Genomic DNA, 24735 nt, shown 5'->3' with positions numbered 1-24735 from the left:
TCGATTTGGGAGAACTGCTGTTGCTAGTATATACCATATACGCATATAAAAGGGTCATCTTTGTTCCGAGAGAGTGTCTAACAATAACCTCTACACACTATATATAATCTCTGATCCCTACGGACAAAACGATTCTGAATCATATACAAAACAATTCATAACCTCACAAACATACTCGCCTGAAATAACAATAAAGAAGCAAATTATAACTAATAACACAAAATCATAGAGATGATGAAACATTTTCTATTTTTAAATAATTGTAAAGAAAAAAATAATGTTACTCATTATGAAACATCTGGACATATATAGAGGAACATAAAACAAAAATTACAAACTAGAAACCATTTCAATAATTATGGTAGGAGGGTAATTTCTTTTTTAGGAGGATGATTCCCTTATTTACGAACAGAAATACAAATCCGAGCAAATGAAAAGTTCTTTCAATGAAAATACTGTAAAATAGAAATTTAGTTACCTAAGACTTGTATCAATTTTCTATATTAAATATTAGTGCTGCAATGTAGAACTTTTATAACTTAAAAATTCCTATAAATACCATTTTAACCTATAAATAACAGAAACAAATCATAAACAATAAAACCTTCTATAAACTAATTTTCCTTCCCCATAGATTTCTATTTGATACAATTATTTCATAATATTTGAAATTCATTTTTTTAACTTCTTCGGTTTTCAACTCATCTTAAATTATAATTCAGATAAATTATAATTAGTCCATATATTTATATTCATGCAAATACTAATTCGAAATGTTGAAAAATCGAGTATAATTGGAAATAAATCTTTAGTGTTCAATATTAATTCGAAACAAGAAATTTCGCAAAGCTGATAATTCTCTCAAATGATTTTTATGGGATTATACCATAAAAATCATTTGAGAGAATTATCCAAAAATTATTGTAGCCATAAGAATAGTAAATTGATTGTAACTACCTATTACTATAAACAAATTAATTGTATAACTGTGTTTCATTGTCTCCATCATGCTACAAAGAAAATAATTTTTAAATCAACCTGATAATCTTGATTGCACATATGATAAAGAATTAAATATGTGACACTTTTTTCTCTTCTGCAAATACAACTAGAGAACCTAATTATGAAGTTAAAAATTAATTACCCTCAATATCAGATGATACTTGTGAAATGTAATTGTTTTCTTATACATATGTTACAAAATTAGATCTAACAAGTGGTGATGATAAAAAATCATTTTGATAATGAATCGCGTTTTTTATTCGAATAACGGATTAATATTTATCTCTATAGCCTACGGCAATATACACAAATACATAGAGAACATAATAGATATTTCATAAAATTCTTGATGTATTTTATGCTCCAATATATGTTACTCGTATAAATCTCATTTTTATATACATGTTTTGACATCAAACTTCCTTACATAACTCCATATAAGTCATGATCATTTATAGCTTCGATTTATATATTAAAAACTATTATTGTTATTATTATGAAATAATAAATTTAAATGAAACTAATACTTAATGCTATTGCTAACACTACACTTTGAAAAAAATTATGTTTGAATCTAGTCTATCTTGTTGTATAAACCTTATTTTTAGGTTACTTTTTAGATTATTCTAAAGTTTTAAGATTTTTTATTTAGGTTATTCTAAAGAAGTAGGTATTTATTTGATTTAATTTGGTTCAATTTAGCAAATTTTGTGTAAAAAGAAAGAATTTGGTTAAAAAATTTAAGGCTTTTGCTCTTTTCAAATTTCCTGACTTTTCCAGGTTTTCCAGGTTAAAAAATGGAATTTTTCTAGGTTTAAAAATACATTTTTATTTTACCAAAGTAAATAACCCCCTGATTTCCAAACAAAACTTTGACTTTTTCCCTGACTCTAAAGAACTTTATTTTTAAATAAATATTTAATCATTGTTATTTTTTCACAGAAATTAAGATTTTCAAAAATTTTAAATTCAATAACATAGAAGAATATTATTATAAAACTTGCTACTTTGTTACTGCAACATCATTAAAAATTATTTTCATCATTTCGATTATTCATTTCTAGAATTTTCAACTAAAATTCGTCAATTTCTTTTAATAATCATTATTGAAAAAGTTCTTTAAGAATTTACAAATCCTTTTATTTACAATTTAATTTTACGAAATTTCGATTACTTGGAAATTCTTCAGTTAAATAAATATTAGAAAATAATAACTTCGAATAATTAAAAAAAATTCTATTAAATTTTTTGAAAAAAATTAATTCTACAGAATTCTTAATTAAAAGTATGAAAAATTCAAATTTTCAAAGATTTTAATTTGAAATATTTTAAAAATTCAATTATTTCTAAAAATCTACGCTATAATGCTTTCAATATTCAATTAGGTATAATCTAAAATTTTAACATAAAATTCATTTTTAAATCAATATTTATTAGAAAATTCTACGAGAATTGAATTATTTAAATAGAAAAGTGAATATTTTATTAAATATTTGAATGTTTCTTAAAATTGAATTTTTATAAAGAATTTTATCAGCAAATTCTTAAATAATTGTATTCTCTTGACAAATTTTAATAAAATTTTTAAGAATAATTTCATTTTTCGAGAAATTTAATGAAAATTGTATTAAAAATAATTGAAAGTCTGCCAATAATTTCATTAAAATTTATGAAAATAATTGAATTTCGGAGAAAAATTTTATTATTTATAAAGATAATTGGAATTTTGAGGAAAATTTTTGTAAATTTTTGGAACATAAATGAATTTCTGCGAAAAATTATATTACTTTTGAAAATAATTGAATTCTTGAATTTTATTAAAATTTCTTTTTAAATATTTGAATTCTGTTGTGAAAATTTATTAAAATAGTAGACATTGAAAATAATTGAATTTTGACAAATTTTTGAAATTAATTAAATTTCTTCGAAGAATTTTATTAAAATTATTTTGAAAGAAATTGAATTGTTACAAAGAATTTCTTTAAAAATTTTTGAAAATAATTTAATTCTTTGAAGAAATTGAATAAAAATAATTAAAAATGCATTGAAAATATAGGCAAAGGTTTTTAAAATAATTGAATTTCTTTGATAAATTTTAATAACATTTTTAAGAATAATTACATTTTTTGAGGAATTCCATTAAAATTGTATTGGAAATAATTGAAAGTCTCTGATTTTTAATGCAAAAAACTTCAGGATACAAAAAAATAGGCTGCTTTTTAATTATTTTGTAAACGGTTTTTGATTTTGTTTTTTCTCCTACATATAATTTTGAATTCACTGTCAACTTGAAAGTATCAAATTCAAACAAATTGATACCAAAAATGTGGGTGAAATCATAAATTGATACAAATTTTTTGTATCAATTTTATCCGTTTTGGTATCATAATTTTATACCTTTAAGAAAATTGTTCTTTTTACCTTTGGTCGGTTGAAATTTCCGAAACGTAAAGATTTGAATAAAAACTGACTTGGATATTTGATAGTATCATTATCGAAATTTTACTTTATTTTTAGTTCAAATGAAATTAATTGTGACTTGGACATTTGTAAAAATACGATTTTGAAAATATGTTAATTTCCAACATATGACAGAAATTAACATACTTGAATAAACGAGTTTTGGAAAGAAATTTAAATTTCACAAAAATTCCTAAAAACTTTTTTCACAAATTAAGCAGTAGAGTGTTAAAAAAAGTACGCTCTTTCTTGTTAAAAACCAGAGACTAAATTCTTTAAACAATAAAATTTTTGCCCTTCTCCTATTTAATAATAATGATAATAAAAATAATAATGATGATGGTAAAAATAATAATAATTATTATAAATAATAACTGTGTGAATGATATTTTAATAGAATAAAAAATCAATTACATCGAAAAATTTTATACTTTTTCGTAAAGGAAGAAAGTATTTTCTACCAAATTATAATAAGTAATTATCACTTTTCCAATACATGAGAAATTTTTTTTTAATTATATAAAAACAATTACGAACAAACCTAAATTAAAAACATTAATGTATATAAAAAATTGAGGCAAACAAATTTTCCTTAAATGTCAAAATTAATCTACACTGACATTTCACAAACCGGTAAATAAATTTTTTTTACTTTTGCAAAAAATTTCTAAAAATGAATGCAGATAAATGTTGACCGGTTTTTAATCATTACTGTTTACTATATTATACTATTATTACAATTATTATTTTTATTAATATTATTTTCATTATTCTACTAATTTATTTTACTATTTTCAATTTCAACCTGTTAATTTCTTTCCTGATTAATAAAATATTTATCAATGCTAAAAATAATATCGATTCAAGAAAACTTTGTTTCTCGATATTAAAAATTTAAATAGAAAATTTTAGAGTTATTGTCAAATGTACAGAAAACTATAGCATGAAATCTATACACTGCAATAATATAATTATTTACATATAATTATGTGTATACAGACATATATATTACAATTCATGCACGTGGTAGGTACTTAGAAAAAAAGGAAAACAAAAAAAAAATGAAGAGAATGCCATTTATGCACGTGCACTGGATCTTTGTCTCTATAATGGTACAAATAATACATTCTGTGAAAGCTTTGGAGAAAATACCGACAGAAAGTAAGTGCACGTGCATCGACAATTTTGGTCACATCATTCCATTAGACGATTTTTTAGCTTTTTGCACTATATACATGTCTATATGCAAGAAAATTCCAAAAATACTCCAGTAGTCACAGTGAAACATGTCTATATACTAAGTCAAACTTTCAGACGCGTTGTCTGACAAAAGCCAGGAACAATCACTGGAAATTGTTACTACTGCCACACTAATCTATCGGAGTTATAAATTAGCCAAACAGTAATTTGTTTATTTTTCATCTTTTTTTTTAAATTAAATTTTTGTTTAAATTTCATCTTTTATTTAAATAAAAATATTTTCCAATATTACTCCATATAAAGTTTAAGAATATAATAATTAATTATATTCAATTGAATATTGTACTGAGAAGAAAATTTATTCAATTCAAATGATCGATTAAATAAATAATAATAATTATTATTATTATTATTACTAATAAATAATATTACATAAACATTTTTACTTGGATCTAATAATAATTTTTATTTCAATCAATTAAGTTTTATTTTATTTAAAAACTGAAATTGTTGAGTCAAACACAATTTAATTGATTTAAATACAAAACTAATTTTATTCCAGTAAATATTTATTTAATAATAGACAATTAATTGGTTATTTGAATCAAATGAATTTTTTTCAGTGTGTAATTAATATAATAATAATAAAAATAGTAAGAATAATAATTGTAATAACAATAATAATAAATTATTAATGAATTATTAATAAATACTTGTTAATAATTAAGAATTATATTTGCAGCATCAAGAAATATAAATTCTATTCTATTCTAAAAAAAATTAAGAATTATACAAATAATTACAATAATAAATAAATTAAAAATTTAATTAAAATAAAAAAAATGAAACATTGAAAATTAATTGATAATCCTAATAAATAATACCGAATTACCGAAGTTATTCGATGAATTTGAGTAAAATAAATAATAAAGTAATTTAAAATTACAAAAACCTATAACAAAAAAATAATTTTAAATTACTTTTGACGAAATCGTCCCAAGATTGAATAAACAATTGATATATTGCCCAATCAGACAGAATTCTTAAAGTAATTATATAAAAAATATTTTAAATATCAACAGTCTCTTATTGTAAATTTTTAATTAAACATCAAGCGCAACAGCTTTTCTTATATTAATTCAGAGAAAAAACAATAAAAATAAAAAATAACGGCACTAATTAAAAAAAAGAAGTAACTTTACTTTACCGATGGGAAATTTTCTCTATCACAATTTTCACTGTATTTTCTTTCTGTAAATTTCATTTCATTTTTAAAGCACTCAACTAATTTGAATTGTTGTCAACTATAAATTTTTGTTTATTATTTTCTTTTTTTCTATAAAAACTAAATTTCCCGCTGAATTCGATTAAAATTGTTAAATATATTAAACAACACGAGTCCTTATCGAACGCACAGACATTTTTTTTCTATTTTATTGAGTTTTTCTTTTTGAAAAATGATAGGAAACTTAGAAATAATGAACCTCGCGTGTCGACGTTCGGAGAACGACTGACTCGTAAGCGACTATAATGACTGCGACGTTCAAGTTACATGACACGCGGTACATAGTATCCAGATTGCGAGCGTGAATAAACCGTATTTATACATGCGTGTATGTATGGGTATACGTATGTAATTTCATAAATTCTAATAGCGTGGATTTTAATACTTTACGTAGCAGCAGCATCCCACCACTTTTCTTTTTTAATATGGAAATTATAATAATTTAGAATTTCCCATTTGCTAAATATACTTAAATGCAAAAGATAACACGATAAAAATACGTTTATCAAAAGCGATTAGTTGGCAAATGAAGTCATTTCCTTTACACAGGACGAACAATTTTCATTAAAAATTATTTCAAACCTAGTTTAATAATAATTAAGTGATGATGTACATTTTCTATAGCAGGTCAAGTGTAATTTAATAATTGCTGTTCAATTTGAACTCATTTCTTTTTTTCTTTCAAAAATGAAAATTGTTTTCTTCCTTTATCAGCAAATGAGAAATTTTCTAAGATTACACGATTAATCGTGTAATCTTAGAAAATTTCTTATATATTAAATATTGGATCAAATTTTTATCGTCAATATTGGTTCAGGGGCGTGAATTTCGAAAAAAATGTAATTTCAATATTCAGGGTTGCTACAGTAATTTATTTTTGTTTATCCCTGACTTCCATCAGACAAAATTTTCACTTTTTTCATCACAAAAAAAAAATTCTGATTCACTCTCAAAATGATTATAAAAAATTTTATTTTATTTACGAATTTCTTTAATTGTAAAAATATTCGAAAACATCAATAACTTCTTTTTTATAAATATAAATATTTTATCATTATTATTTTTCCATAGGAATTAAATTTTTTAAAAATTTTATTTTTTTTCATAATTTCAATTTAATTTCAATTTTAATTTCAATTCTACTCTAAATCTATTCTTTTTAATAATTTTTGAGAAAGTTCTTTAAGAATTTCCCAATTAATTTGTTTATAATTCAATTTTACAAAATTTCAATTATTCGTAAATTCTTCAATTAAATAATTATATATATTAGAAAATAAAAACTTCAAAATTGAGAAAAAAATCCGCAATTAAACTTTCTTAAAAAAAATGAATTCAACAGAATTGTTAGTTTAAAAAATATGAAAAATTCTGATTTTCTAACATTTTAATTTGAAACCTTTTCAAAATCCAATTATTTCTAAAAATACTTTCTTTCGACGAATTTTAATACAAATTTTAACATTTTTCGAGGAATTCGATTCAAATTGTATTAAAAATAATAGAAATTTTGCGATGAATTTTATTATTTATAAAAATAATTGAATTTCGGAGAAGGTTTTTATTATTCATAAAGATAATTTAAATTTTAACTCGGATTTTATTAAAATTTCGAAAATAATTGAATTCCTGCGAAGAATTGTATTACATTCGAAAATAATTGAATTTCTGCAATCATTTACGAAGTTGAAGTCCACAACGTTTATCAACGAAAAAAATTTATTTAATGCATTCAAGTATTATTTTTAATTAAATATTTAATTGTAAAATAATTATTATTAAAATATAAACATCAATCTTTTTTTTCTAAATATTTTTGTGTCAATATTGCTGCATCATTTTTGATTAATTTACTAATTGAACAATTTTTTTTCGTTGATCAACGTTGTGGATTTCAACTTGGTAATCATTTGCAGAAATTTTCATCATTATTTTCATCATTTCAATTTGCAATTATTATTTTCCAAAATTTTTAACTAAGATCCTTCTTTAAATAAATTATTTTTAATAATTTTCGAAAAATTTGTTTTTGATTACTTGGAAATTCTCCAATTAAATAAATATTAGAAAATAAAAACTTCAAACAATTTCAAAAAAATTCAATTAAACTTTTTCAAAAAAATTAATTTTACAGAATGTTTAGTTAAAAGTATGAAAAATTAAAATTTTCAGAGATTTTAATTTGAAACCTTTTCAAAATTCAATTATTTCTAAAAACTCATGTTATAATGCATTTAATATTCGAATTAGTATCTAAAATTTTATCTAAAATTCACTTTTAAATCAATTTTTATTAGAAAATTCTACAAGAATTCAATTATTTAAGTACAAAAATAAATAATTTATTGAATATAATCTAATCTTTCCGAAAATTAAATTCTTATAAAGAATTTTATCAACAAATTTGTAAATAATTAAATTCTTTCAACGAATTGTATTAAAAATAATTGAAATATTTATTATAATGAATTCCCGCGAAATTTTCATTATTTATGAAAATAATTTAATATTTGCGTAGAATTTATTTAAATTTTTTTTCAATTGAATTCTTTTGGAAAATTTTATTAAAATAGTAAATATTGAAAATAATTGAATTTCGGAGAAGAATTTCATTATTTATGAAGATAATTGAAATTTCGCCAAAAATTTTTTTTAAATTTTTGAATATGATTGAATTTCTGCGAAAAATTTTATTACGTTTGAAAATAATTGAATTTCTGCAATCATTTGTAACTTCTCCAAAATTCATTTTTTTTAGTATTTTAACTAAATTCTTCTGTAAATCCATTATTTTTAATAATATATTTTTAATTGATTAAATAGGAAGGAAGGGAACTTTACTTCTTATATATCAAAAAATTTAACTAATTTCAGAAGAATTTAAATTATTAAATTTTTTAAAAAATCTAAGTTCTAAAAATTTAATTTTTTCCAGTACTTTTATCAAAAATCCATGACTTTTCCCTGAGTTTCCTGACAAATATAACTTTAACATTTTTTAAAAAGTTTTTTAAAAATACAAAAATAATTTAAAAATCTTACAAAAAATACTTTTTAAGTATAATATAAAAATAAATAATTCGAAAATTCTTTTAAAAAATATGTTTTTAAATAGTATAAAAATAAATAATAAAAATTGTTGAGAAAAAAAGTTAAAACGGAGAAAAAAGATTAATTTTAAAATAAATCATCGCGTTGTTAAGAAGGGAATTATGTAATGAAAATGAAGAAAATTATTTCTATTGGTGGAACTTTTCCTGTGTACTAAATATGAAGATCAAATTATTGATCCGAGTCCAAACTAAAAATAAGAACCGTTTCCTTATGTAGACAGTGTTTATTTTTCTTATATTTTATATCTCTTATAGATAATACAAAAAAATTTCCCTACAGTAAGCTTACCATTTCTATTGATTTATTAAAAATAACAAAATTTATTGAAGTGTATTTTAGAGAAATGAGAATATAATCAAAAAATTTATTTTTTAAATTTATTTAATATTATTTATTTAAAAACACTAAAAATTTAAATAAATTTTTAAGAAATTATAAGAGAGATAAAAAAATACATAGAGAAGAATGATAATTTTAATTTAACAAATACCTATACCTACTTTAAATTATTATATTTTAGTAAATTTAAAAAAATTAAGATTTTTATTTTCATTATATATTTTGATTATTATTAAAAATAAGGCACTCTGAAAAATGATATATTTGACTGAAAGTCAATTAAACTTTTTATTTGTTTCAAATAAATTTTATGTTTTAAATAAATTTCGTTTGTTTCAATAAATAAAAAATTTTAATTGTGCCGAGTAAGTTTTGTATTTAAATAAACAAATAAATAATTTAGGTAATTAACAATTTCAAGTTTTTAAAGGTTTTTAATTTTTTTTCAAATTTGCTCTGAGACAAATATAATTTTATTTAACTTATATAAATTAATATCTGATTCTAATAAAATTTTGTTCTGGGGTGTGGCTAATTACAATTATTGAAGGAATTATTAATTATTTCTTTAATTAGTTACTTCATCAATTATTTATTTACTTAACTATATTTAAATTAATTATTTAATTAGTTGTTTAACTAATAATTTAAGTAATAATTTAATTAATTATTCAATTAATTTCTCATTAAGGTTATGAGTAAGGAACGGGTGAAATTAATGGTACTTCCAAAAATTGAGGGTTTAAAAAATAATAACGTTTAATTTAATAGTATAAAGGCCAAAATAAACTATCTAAATTTTCTTTTTTTTTTTTTTGAATCGAAAGATAATTCTTTACACCTGTATTGATAATATCACCCATCGATAAAGCACATGCACAACATTTCCAGTGTAGAAACTTGTCGATTTATCTCTGTCGGTAATATTTTTTTTCATCCCAGATAATATCGAACTCACGTGGACCGATTTTGTACTAAAAAAAGATACCTACTTATTTAGAAAATTTATTTTTAAAATACCTCAACAGGGAAAAGGAGAAAAAATTTTCTTCAAGTCAAAACAATTAAGAATATATACAATAACTTTAAGAATTCTTTATACATGATTTAAAATCTATACTCTTTATCCACTTTTTACTGAAAAGCAAAAAATAATACTACAATAGTATTAAAAAAAATTAACAAAGAAACAAATTACTAGCATTTTTAAATTATCAACTATTATTGAAACTATATTATCAAAATTCTTCGAAATTGGCATGAAAATTGTTGTAACAATACAATAGATATTTTTTTCCTTAAAAGATAATTAAATGGTTTTGAAAGGAAATAAAAATAATAACAATAGTCTCTAATTAAAATATCAAGGTAAATAACAATAACAATAATAATATAAATTATTAAAAAAATAATCATAATAATAGTGGGAATAATAATGATAAAAATTATAATAGTAATAATAATAATCAATTTTTTTATTTTTAATTTAATTTAATTTAAAATAAAAAAAATAATAATAGCAAAAATAATTATGAACCTTATACTTTGAAGGAAAAGATATAGCGATATGAAATAAGTAGTTCCGTAAAGTATTATTCATAGAAAGTTATATCCATTAATAATTAAAAACTACCGTTCTATATTTACGCTTTTTATCAACTACAATTTATAACCACATAATATTTATTATAGTTGAAATTTCCTTAACGTCATAACTAATCACTTATTTAGTTAGTGTTAGCTGTAGGCGTTAAAGGGTTTATATAGTAGCAAAATTGATGCAGTCAGGGGTTCAATTCTTCCAGGGCTCGAAACAGTGAAAGTATTTAAAAATACGGACTTTACGGACCAAAAATGAAAAATTACGAACCAATAAAAATTTTAAAAAACATCTTTAAAGAAAATGAAAATTTGAAAATAATTAATAACAATTAGCTACAAAAAGTTGTATTAAAATACTTTTTAAAAAAGTAATTCTTAGAATATTTTCATTAGATTTTTAAAATTAAATTATTTTTAATATTTTCAGTTACTTATTTTCTGAAAATTCAAATATCTTCAAAAAATAATTACAATAAAATTTTATAAAAAACCTAATTTTTTAAAATTTTTATTATCAAACTTTTTGAGAAAATAATTCAAAATTGTTCATTAAAATTATTAAAAAATTGATTATTATTTTAAATTGTTTGAAAATTCTATTAAAAAATTTTATTATTTTCGAAAACTTTTATTATAAAATTTTTTAAAACACTAATTCTTAGAATTTTACAATAAATTTTTAAAATTCAATTGTCTTCAATCAAAGTAAATTAAAATTTTCAAAACATCTTATTTTTTAGGCTTATTAAAATTTTGGAAAGAAAATGTGTTTTCATATTTGTAATTAGAATTTCTTTTAAGAAACTAGATTATTTTTTAATATTTTCCAAAAAATTCATTAAAAAAATTAAATTTTTTTCAAAAAATTTTACTGATTTTAATTGTTTGGACATTTTTTAATTATGTGTAATTGAAAAACCAATTATGCTTCAAAGTTTATTTGAAAATGTATTTAAAAAAATAATTTTAAGAATTTTTATGTTATATGTACTTTTTTAAAAATCAATTATATTATTAATAACTTTAAAAAAATCGATGAAGAGTTACAGTTATACATAATTTCTATAAAAAATTGAATAATGGAATTCTTGAAGAACTTTCAGAAACTTATTATTAAAAATAATTGATTTCGAAACAAAGTTTACTTAAAAATTTTTGATTGATAAATAATTACTGACAAAACTTAAAAAAAAAAGAAACTTAATAAACTTAAACAAAACTATTAAATTATTATTTTCAAGAAATTTTAACTAACATTCTACTTTTTTAAATCAATTAATTTTCGAAAAAGTTCTCTGACAATTTTCAAATCCATTTGTTTACAATATTCAATTTTGCGAATTTAAATTATTCGTAAATTCTCCAATTAAATATATATTAGAAAATAAAAACTTCAAATAATATAAAAAAAATTCAATTAAACTTTTTCAAAAAAATTAATTACAAAATTTAATTATTTCTAAAAATTCACGCTATATTGCTTTTAATATTCAGTTATTATCTAAAATTTCAACTGAAATTCATTTTTAAATCAATTTTTATCAGAAATTTCTACTAGAATTTAATTATTTAAATACAAAAATAAATAATTTATTGAATAATTGAATGTTTCTTAAAATTCAATTCTCATAAAGAATTTTATCAACAAATTTTTAAATAATTTAATTCTTTTGACGAATTTTAATAAAATTTTTAAGTATAATTACATTTTTCGAGGAATTTGATTAAACTTTTATTTAAAAAAATTGAAATTCTGCAATGAGTTTTATTATTGATGAAAAAAATTGAGTTCCTAAAAACAATTTTATTACATGTACGAAAATAATTGAATGCATGAAAAAATGTTATTATTTATTAAAATAATTGAATTATTGCGAAGAAATTTATAAAAAATTTGTAAATAATTGAATTCCTGTGAAATTTTTATTATTTTATGAAAATAGGTAAATAATGTTTGCGTAAAATGTTATTATAATTTTTAAAATAATTGAATTCTTTTGGAAAATTTTATTAAACTAGTAGATATTAAATATCATTGAATTGAGGAAAATTTTTAAAAATAATTTCAAATTTTGCCAAGAATTTTATTTATATTTTAGAAAATAATTGAATTTTGAAGAAGAATTTTATTATTTATAAAGAAAATTGAAATTTTGACGAGAATTTCTTTAAATTTTTGAATATAATTAAGCATTTCCATATTTAACTGCAACTGTAATCGTAATTAAAATAATAAAAATTTTGTATCATTCTGCTATTATAATTAAAATTCCAACTTTAATTGAAGACATAAATGCATAAAATTTTATTTCCGAAAATCTACGAGAATAAATTTTTTTTAGTAACACATTTTTTCTTAACATTTGCTAATGAGTCTAGCGCGTATAAATTCACATCACAACAAAAGTTATATAGTTGAAAAGCGTCTGGTGAATTTTATATAGGAAAAAAAACGAAAAGGGTGAAGAAAAAAAGAGGGGGTGGGGGTGATAAAGCATTTGACAGACGGTTATATGTATATACGAGTGTACTTTACTGTCGGTGTACTCACACCAAACAAGAAGAAACGAGATTGTATTTGTCTTGAAAGAGCTTTTACTCACTGAGTCATCAAATCAACCCTCGAAAAAAGGGGGAATGAACGGATATTATGCATTTAAAAACTTCCTTACAGTTTCGCTTTTTAATTTCATTCACATGAGGTAGGTATAAAGAATAACAAAAATTTATTCATTTAAATTTTGAATTATTTTATATAAAATAAATTTTAAATTACTATAAACTATAAATGATTATAAATTATATTTATTATTTATTACTATAAATTCTAATTAGAATTGATTAATAATTAATTATAATTTTTATCCCCAATTTAGAAAGAATCGAACCCCTGACTGCAAGCATTCTGTTTACTGTACGCCTTGACGCCTGCAGCTAATACTAGTTAATTTATTAATTAGTTAGATTACAAAATTATAAATTCTGCAAATTGCCCGCAGAAACTACAAATTTTGTAATAAAAATTTGCAATTTTACTTCAACTAATTTAATTATACTTAAAGAATGAAAAAAATTGGTTGAAAATTTTTTAAGGGGAGACCCCACCTTAATTTTGACTTCTTATTAAAATAAAATTATTAAACGAGGTAATATTTTTTTTCTTGCATCATTTTTAACCTGAAAACATATAAGATGGTCAAAAATATTTAATTTTAACTTTTGAAGAGGTTAGAATTTTTTTCTTTTGACCTATTGCATATTATTGCAAATCCATGCGAGAAGTTGTTTAGAATAGTAAAATATGCATGGAAAAAAATTTTCGTTAAAAAATATTAAAAACTGTAAGAGAAGATCGATTTTTAATATTCAAATCTTTAAATTTTGCCGAAATTTCGAAAGTCCTGAACCTTTATTTTTTTCCAATTTGATGCTCTGAGTCGAAAAAACATAGTTAAAATTGACGATTAGCTCATTTTCATGGTAAAAACTATAAAAATCATGGCTTTTTGCATTTATTTCGGTATATGAGGCTCCGGATCTTAAAAGGGCACTTTCACCATTGATTTTACATGGTAAAAGTGCCCTTTTAAGATGCTGAGCCTCATATATAAAGTATACCATAAAAGCTTCGAGCTATGATATTTATGGTTTTTACCACGAAATGAGCTAAATGTCAATTATAACAATGTTTTTTGAATAATAGCATAAAATTACGTAAATATACACAATTTGGAAAAAAATTAAAGATTTACGGCTTTTGAAATTTCGGCAAAATTTAAAGATTTGAATATTAAAAATTGATCTTCTCTTACAATTTTTAATATTTTTTAACGAAAATTTTTTCCCATGCATATTTTAACATTCTAAACAACTTCTCGCATGGATTTGCAATAATATGCAATAGGTCAAAAGAAAAAAATTCTAACCTCTTCAAAAATTAAAATTAAATATTTTTGACCATCTTATATGTTTTCAGGTTAAAAATGATGCAGGAAAAAAAATATTTTCTCGTTTAATAATTTTATTTTAAAGGAATCAAAATTAAGCTGGGGTCTCCCCTTAAATGAACTGAAGATTGTAAAAGTTAATAAAAAGAATATTTTTAAATTTAACCTAAAATTATAAAAATTAGGAATAACAAAAATACAGAATCAGGGTTGCCACAAAAATTTAATTTTGTTTTTCTCGGACTTTTCCCTGATTTCCAGACTAAACACTGATTTACGAATTTCTTTAATTGTAAAATTGTATGAAAACATCATTAACTTCTTTTTTAAATAAATATTTAACCATTATTATTTTTCCATATTAAGATTTTCAAAAATTTCAAATTCAAATCTTTTGAAATTCAATAACTTACAATAATTAAAGATGGCCGAGTGATAAAATTATTATTCTAATTATAAGAATATGTTATACTGTAACTTCTTCAAAATTATTTTCATCATTTCAATTCAATTATTATTTTCTAGAATTTTTGACTGAAATTCTTCTTTAAATCAATATTATTTTTAATTATTTTCCTAAAAATTCATGCTGTAATGCATTTAATATTCAATAAGTATCTAAAATTTTAACTACAAATATAAAATTATTTAACTAATTTCAAAAGAATTTGAATTATTAAAACTTTTAAAAAATCTAAGTTCTTTAAAATTTCTAATTAAATTAATTCAAAATTAAAATTAAAAATTTTTTTTTTTCTTTTACAAATTAAAACCTTTTGAGGTTCATCTATTTATGAAAATTGTAAACGCAACTCTTTTAAAATTCAATTAATTTAGAAATATTTAAGTAAAATTATTCATTAAGGACATTCGAAACATTATGACGTCACAGTTTTAGAACAAATGCTTTGAACAAATTGTGACGTCATATTGGTTCAAATGCCCTTAAGCAATTTAAATAAGCAATAATTTTATGATAATTCTTCAAGAATTAAGTTATTTAAAAAGAAATTATTGTTAGAGATGTAAAAAATTCAATATTTTCGATTAGAATTCGTGGTAATTTCATAGTTTATGAGGCAAACAAAAAAGACACAAAAATTCAAAATTTTTTTATGAATTCCAAAAATTAAATTTTTTCCAGTACTTTTAATAAAAATCCCTGACTTTTCCCTGACCTGTGTCAACCCTGAAAATTTACAATTTTAATAATAAACGATAAATAATAATAAATAACAAAAAATATATACAATAAAAGTAATAAAAAAAAATTAATAAATAAAAAATAATAAGTAAATAAATAATAAATAGATAAATACATAATAGTCGAATATAAAGTGTAATTATATAATAAATTATTATTTATATGAAGCAGAATTTAATGATATAATGTAAAATCTAGTTTTGATTACCTGTCAACAACAAACTTGAAATTAATCGACTAAAATGCATATATATATAGAAAGAGAGAGAGAGGAAGAGAGAGAAGCGTTCGATATCATAATTCATTGCCTCGAACGACATTGATGACGTCGACGATCCGACGTCAAGGGAGACAGTGACGGCAAATTCGTCAGAGGTAATTTCAAATATAGAGTGCATAGTTAAATGTGATGCACGCAAAATTAGGTTAGGTGTTAATTTCATTATATATTCTCCAGGAAATTTCCCGATGCGAAATTCTAATAAATTTAAAATTAATTACAAAATTAACCCATTTTGATATAATAAGAATCAATGACAAAAAGCAAAAAATAAATAAATACTGAAAATATATATCGTCAAACATTATCAAGTATTAATTTAATAATTTTATTTAAGAACCGTTTTTTTAATAATATTGATAATAGTATTTATTTATTTAATCTAAATACTATTATCATTATCAAATATTATTAAAAATATTGGACATTGGTCCAATTAAATTAAATTCTTTTTACGAAATCAAATAAAATTTACTAGAATTTTATTAAAATTTTCGCAAATAATAAAATTCTTGAGAAGAATTTTATAATAAAATTATAAAAAATTGCATTTTTTGAAAAATTTATTTTAATTATTATTTTAAGTTTTAACTGAAAGTCATTTTTAAATTAATTTTTCTTAGAAAATTCAACGAGAATTCAATTATTTAAATATAAAAATAAATAATTTATTGAATATTATTTAATGTTTCTTAAAATTATACTAAAAATAATTGACATTCTGTGATGAGTTTTATTCATATTAATATGAAAATAATGGAATTCCTAAAAAGAATTTTTATTATTTATGAAAATAATTAAATTATTGCGAAGAAATTTTTAAAGAATTTGTAAATAATCCAGTGGAATTTTTATTATATTTATAAAAATGTTTGCATGGAATTCTGTTAAAATTTTTTTTAAATCATCATTTTTGAAAAATAAAAAAAAACTCAACGCAAAATTACAATTATTTTTAATACTCACAATTTTAATCGAATTCAATAAATTATTATGAATAAAAAATACAGTAGAACCTCGATTATCCGAGGTAATGTGGGGAAGAGGTACCTCGGATAATCGAAAACTCGGATAACACGGAACCAATGAAAATTTCAAAATTTTAAATTATTTTTCATGTGTTTAAAGTGTTAGAATAATATTAAATGACAAAAATGGACGAAATTTTAAATGCAATGATCACAAATAGTGGTTTTGTAAAATTTATTTTCCAAATTTAGTCGCTCGATCCGTTTTATCCGAGTTATTCCACATTATCCGAGCATGTTTAGTGCCTCGGATAATCCGGAATCTCGGATAATCGAGGCTCGGATAACCGAGGTTCTACTGTAAATTTAAATATGAATTTTAGTTAAAAACACTAAAATAATTAAATTTTTTTAGAAAAGTTACAAATGATAGCAGAAATTCAATTATTTTTAAAAAAAATTGATTTTTTGCGAAAAATTTTATTATTTTTTAAAATAATTGAATTTTTGCTATCATTTGTAACTTTTCTAAAAAAAATTAATTATTTTAGTGTTTTTAACTAAAATTCATATTTAAATTTATTTTTTATTCATAATTTATTGAATTTGATTAAAATTGTATTAAAAATAAATGTAATTTTGCGTTGAGTTTCTTTTTATTTTTCAAAAATCTAAATTCTCTAAAATTTCTAATTAAATTCATTGAAAATTAAAATTTTATAAAATTTCATATTAAAACTTTTTCAAGTTCATCTATTAATGAAAATTATAAACGCAACTCTTTTAAAATTGAATTAATTTTTAAATATTTAAGAAAAATTATTCATTATCAATCAATACTGAATAACATAGAATCTAAATAAAGAATCACAGATACTTATATCCCGTCCGCTTCACGTCGTTTACGAGCGAATTTTCATGCCATCTGGGCGGAAACTGTCATAAGTTATAATGGCGCGAAATTCAAAATCACGGAAAGAAAAGTGCAAAATAAAAACAATAATAATAGTAGATGACCATTTAAATTTGATAATTAGCATTAGATGTAAATACTCGTAGTCTTAGCCTAAATTTTAATATAATTAACCTTTAAATAAGTAACTTAAAAAATTGATTTAAAAATATAAAGTATTATAAGAGCTGCGTATTTCATGTTTTTTTTGTTTCCGCAGACATTCATGTAAATATCTTGAATATTTCAATACGTTTACTTTCTTGCCTTGACTATTTTAATACATTAAAGAAAACTTAATGGAAAAAAAATGTTAAGTATCGAACTGAAAAAGGGAAAATAAAGGCACGCACGAAAATAGTTTATAATATATATAATAGTCATATGGCGTCAACGCGAATAAAAACTTTCTCCACTTTCATACGATTCGCAAAGTATGTGTGTGGGCATATGTATACATAAGATATACCCTGATAGTGTGTAATTAGCTCTATTACCTCGTCAACCATCGTCATTAATTTTTCATACATATATAAACACACATAATGATCAAAGTACTTATTTTTCAATGAAAGTGTCACGTCAAGATTTGCCACAAAAAAAAACTCACGCACAAACATTATAATATTTATACGCGCATAAAAGCGAGAAAATAAAAGATCTTGCGCGCAAATGAAACGAGAAATTTGCAATACGAATATATAAATAGTACTGATAAAGACCTGCGGTTTCCTAACCGAAAGTGTAAATATTAACAAGTAACATCGAGGAAATATCAAAATAAATTTATAAGTATAGATGTCTGCGGTGAGTTCGAATAGAAAATATTGTTATAATAAACCACACACACATATAGTCACAAGTTATATGTTCAATTAATTTTATAACTTTAGTCGGTATAAAAGTGAAAGCAATTATTTTCGATTTTAAAAAATTTCGAAAACATGTTTCTAAAATAACCTTTTTTTAATATTTTAAAAGTAGTTTTTATTAAAAAAAAAAGAATTATATTAAATTGTAATTACTTATCGATATTTTTTCAAGAGTTATTTTTATCTAATACGCCTTCTATATATATAATACTAAAGTGAATTTGAATTTCGCGCCAAAAATACTATGCAACTATCCGGTAGAGGGCAAGAAAACTCGCTCGCAAGTGAGGTAGAATGAACGAGATATAAGTATCAGTTACACAACTAAATTTTTTTTTGTTCACTTTTAATTCTATCTATTCATTTCTAGAATTTTCAACTAAAATTATTCTTCAAGTCAAGTTTTTAAAAATAATTTTTGAAAAAGTTCTTTCAGAATTTTCAATTTGTTTACAATTTAATTTTACGAAATTTCGATTATTCTGACATTCTTCAATTAAATATATTAGAAACTAAAAACTTCAAGTAATTAAAATAAAATTCCATAAAACTTTCTTAAAAAAATGAATTCCACAGAATTTTTAGTTTAAAATAACAAAAATTCAAATTTTCCAAGATTTTAATTTGAAACCTTTTGAAAATTCATTTATTTCTACAAAATCCACGCTATAATGTTTTCAATATTCAATTATAATCTAAAATTTTAATTCTAATTCATTTTTAAATCAATATATTTATTAGAAAATTCTACGAGAATTCAATTATTTAAATACAAAAATGAATATTTTATTAAATATTTGAATGTTTCTTAAAATTCAATTCCCATAAAGAATTTTATCAACAAACTTTTAAAGAATTGAATTCTTTTGAAAAATTTTAATAAGATTTTTAAGAATAATTTTATTTTTCGAGAAATTTAATGAAAATTGTATTAAAAATAATTGAAATTCTACCACGAATTTTATTAAAATTTGTAAAAGTAATTGAATTTCGGAGAAAAATTTTATTATTTGTAAAGATGAATTTTATTAAAATTTTTTTTTTAAATAATTGAATTCTTTTGTGAAAATTTATTGAAATAGTAGACATTGAAAATAATTGAATTTTGACAAATTTTTGAAATTAATTAAATTTCTACGAAGAATTTTATTAAAATTATTTTGAAAGAAATTGAATTGTTACAAAGAATTTCATTAAAATTTTTTATAATAATTTAATTCTTTGAAGAAATTTAATTAAAAATGTATTGAAAATATAGGCAAAGATTTTTAAAATAATTGAATTTTTTTGATAAATTTTAATAAATTTTTTAAAAATATTTATATTTTTCGAAGTATTCCATTAAAATTGTATTGAAAATAATTGAAAGTCTGGGATGAGTTTCATTATTTATAAAAATAATTGAATCCCTGTAAAAAATGTTATTATTTATAAAAATAATTCGTAAAAAATTGAATTCCTGGGACATTTTTATTATTTGTGAAAATAATGAAATGTTTGCGTAGAATTTTATTAATAAAATATTTTTTCATTAATGGGGAATTTTTATTAAAGAAGTACATATTAATAAGTATTGAATTGAGGAAAGTTTTTGAAAACAATTAAAATTGTGCCAAGAATTTTATGAAAATTTTTAAAAATAATTGAATTTCTGAGAAGAATTTTACTATTCTTTTGAAAATAATTGAATTTCTGCAATCATTTGTAATTACTTCAAAATTCAATTTGTCTTAGTGTTTTTAACTAAAATTCTTTTATAAATCCATTATTTTCAATAATCAATTAAAAATATTAAAAAATTTAACTAATTTCAGAAGAATTTTAGTTAATTGAATTTTTTAAAAATCTAGGTATTCTAAAATTTCTAATTAAATTAATTGAAAGTAAAATTGTAATTTTACAAAATTTCAAATTAAAACCTTTTGAAGTTCATCTACTTATGAAAATTCTAAACGCAACTCAAAATTGAATTAATTTTGAAATATTTAAGTAAAAATTAGATTTCAAAAATAAACACAATAACTTTTAGAAAACAACAATTTTCCAGGATTTCTATCAAAATTTCCTGACTTTTCTAGATTTTTTTAAGGTTTAGAAAATTCCCTGACATTTTTAGGTTTTTCAGGTTTCTAGTTTGCTTGGCAACCCTGAATTTATGATCCTGTGAATTCACGTTTATAAATACAGTTTCTGAAAGGCGAACCGGGGAAAAATCTTTTTCTATTTTTTTATGCATTTAAGATGTAAAAAATTGTTCTTTTCTGGAAAATATTTTTGAATTTTTGCTTTAACTTTTTACTTAATTATTAAATTCGTTTGTATATCAAGTTTTAACATTTGTGTACAGAACGGTTTCAGTGCAAATACAACTCGCATTGCTCCGATTTTTTTTTATTCAATAATTATTGTTTTAAATTATTTCTCGAATAATGTTTCGATAATTGAAAATGTATCCTTAAGGGAAAAAATGAAGAAATCCAATAAATTTTTATAAGAGACCAAAATAGACAATAAAAAAAGAAAGAAAAGAAACCTTGTATATAAAGTTGTTTTCAAATATTATATACACTATAAAATTTGAGTCCTTGAGCAAAACTTATTTGACTAACGTAGGAGTTTTTATGTGACTCACGCGACGTTCGGTTGTAAATATATATATACATATATATGACCCACGCCTATTTTACAACCCGATTGCCTATAAAGTCGCGAAATTTCCTATTGAAATTGACAAGCTCAGGCACACGCAACTATAGACTCTTTGTCACATTCGAGTAGCTTTATTGTCACAACAAAAGCGTGCCCTTCAACAGATAACGTGTACGTTAAATCACCAGTTGCTAATTTACCGTACACAATATACAAGTTCAAGTGCACACTTTAACTTCCGTTACAAGTCATTAATTAGTAACACGTGGAATTTTAACATCAATTTTAGTTAAATATTGCCAATTCTTTCATAAAAATAAATAAGTAATGGACAATTAAATGGCAAAATGCAATAAAAAAATTTTAAAATACCAAAATAAATCAAATTTAAACTATTTTATAATAGCAATTAATTGTGTCAAAAATAATTCATTAAAATTAAAATAGAAAAATTTTTTTTAGTAACAATCTAAGGCTCCTGTGAAAGCCCCTGAAGTCAGCGTCGACGCTCAACGCCGAAAACCATTATTCGAAATTTTTACTTTTTAGAAATGAAAATGACACTAATTTCGCTTCTTTTATTCACTCATAAGGTTAAATTATTTTCAGGTTTTATTTTTAGCCTAAAATCTTTGAAACAATAGTTTTATCTTTTCGTTTTTGCGAATAAAACGATTTACGATATACAGCGTTTGACGCTAACTTCAGGGAGCTATAAACATTTGATAAAAGGACCCTGCAAGAAATATTTATAGATTGTGAAATACTTATCAAAAAATTTTAAAAAAATGTTAGACTAAAATAATATAGATATAAATACTAGTCAATTATGGATATAACAATCACCTAAATATTACTGACCAGAGAGTTGTAAGTAAACATTTAGATCAAATTAATTGGCAATTAACTTCCAATCAGTGGCTATTTCAATATTTACAATAAAGGAATATTCAGTTTATCAATCGTTTAATAATTACATAATTATATAAACTAGGACATTTTTATTATCAAAATTATTGATATTTCTTCGTAGAAATTATTTTCATTATTAATAATAATTAATGTTAAGTAAAACTCCTTATAAACAAACGATATAATTTTTTGAAGAAAGTAAGAAATCTGTTTACTTAATTTTCAAAATTAAGATATAAATTTTTTTCTTTAACCTACATTTTAAAAAGACACAAATATATACAATAAAAAATATTTTCTAATAAATGATGAGAAACACAACACTTCAATTTAAAATGTCATATTTCATTGATTCTCATCAAAATCAATTTTAAACAAGCACGATTGCGAAACACTGATAAAAAAGAACGTGGCTCTGAAAGTAATAATTGCATCTTTGCCCTTTTATCATCAATATGACTTCCACAAAGTGAAATACATTAAAAAGGTTTTTTTTCAATTCATCTACTTTCATATTATTCAATACCAATATTAAAGTTTCTTTCAATTTTAAAACCTAAAAATTACACTATATAATACACTGGAGCTTCACTTATTTTCAGTCTCACTTATTTGTAGTCGCACTTATTTTCACTATTTCCAGTCTCACTTATTTTCAGTTAAAAGGTTCTCCGTGCGTTCTCATTGGTTGATGTTAAATAATCCACCAATCAAATCAATTTGAATGTTACGTTTCAGAGTGAAAATAAGTGCGACTTTGCCTTTCAGTTTTTTTGAACTTAGTGAAAATAAGTGAAGCTCCAGTGTAATAATTATCCTGACATAACTGGATCTTTTATTTCGTTTAATTCAAATTTCGCGCCAGAATAATGCACAAACTGTTCATCAGGTGTCAAGAAAACTCACTCGCAAATAAAATGAAATAAATAATAAATAATAAAGGAAGAAAAATATATTTTATATTATTATTTATTACTCTGGGTTAATATAACTTTATAAAATTTAAATTGTTAAAAAAATTTTGAATTAATTGCGTTTTGCGTATAACCTAATATTTAAAAAGTTTCAAATAAAATTATTCTTATATAATTTAAATTACTTTTCAATTTTTATTCTTTTGAGGTATAAGATGTGAACTGCATTTTTTCAAAAACCAAAAATTACTTCAGTATTTTTAAATAAAATTATTTTAAACTTTAGTAACACTTCACGTTTATTCCTTTATTATTTAAATTAATTAGTATTTTTAAGGGAAAAAATAATTTTTTTTAAATGTTCTTGGAAAATCCTGCTTTTGAAATGCCTCAATTGAACAAAAGGGCACAATTTGGTACAAGATTATTTTTTTTAAATTTTTATTTTAGGGGACAAAAGAAAAGGTTTCTAATTATATTACTTCAGTAACGGATCCAAGAGGGGAACCACGGGTGCTTGCCCCCCCCCCAAGAGTCAAATATTCCTATGAGATAGAAAGAGATAACATTAAATTGATTTTTTATGGATGCCCTCCCCAAAAAAACCTTGTCTGGATCCGCCTCTGTTTTACTTGGAATTTGAGATTTTCAGAAAATAACAAAACACAAGTTCAGAACAATTTAGCACCAAAATTTATGTTTTCTTTTAATTTTTTTTTTTTAATTTTTTTTATGTTTGTGCCCGGAATTTTGAGTTTTTCAATAAATGATATTCGGCTCACAATATTACAAATCGAAGACAATGCAGGACAATATTTGCTTTTTAAAAATATTAAATTTTCAGATTTAAAAAAAAATTTATGGATGTGTGCCCGGAATTTTGAGGTTATTAAAAAATGAGTTTTGACACAAAAGAGTATAAATCGAGTACAACGCAAGACAATGTTAGTTTTTTAAAGATGTTAACTTTTCAAAATTAAATAAGTTTTTTAGTTTTTGTAACTGTAATTTCGAGTTTTTAAAAAAATGTATTTT

General features: G+C 21.6%; 1 protein-coding gene across 2 annotated transcripts in view; it reads right to left on the bottom strand.

The window, feature by feature from the left end:
• Window positions 1–24735, bottom strand: part of LOC122507305 (ral guanine nucleotide dissociation stimulator) — an 86309-nt gene that overhangs the window by 44313 nt on the left and 17261 nt on the right. The window contains exon 1 of one of the 2 annotated variants that reach the window (XM_043619928.1): window positions 5870–6180. The exons of the other annotated variant lie outside the window; for it this stretch is intronic. The gene's annotated coding sequence lies outside the window, so the exon portion shown is untranslated. Of the gene's footprint in view, window positions 1–5869; window positions 6181–24735 lie in introns of those variants that run through there. 2 annotated transcript variants of the gene reach the window in all.

This window comes from Leptopilina heterotoma, unplaced genomic scaffold (assembly GCF_015476425.1).
Source record: "Leptopilina heterotoma isolate Lh14 unplaced genomic scaffold, ASM1547642v1 Lhet_46, whole genome shotgun sequence".
Classification (NCBI taxonomy): Eukaryota; Metazoa; Arthropoda; class Insecta; order Hymenoptera; family Figitidae; genus Leptopilina; species Leptopilina heterotoma.
Note: the sequence above shows the minus strand (reverse complement) of the source record. Positions and strands in the feature narration are given on the sequence as shown.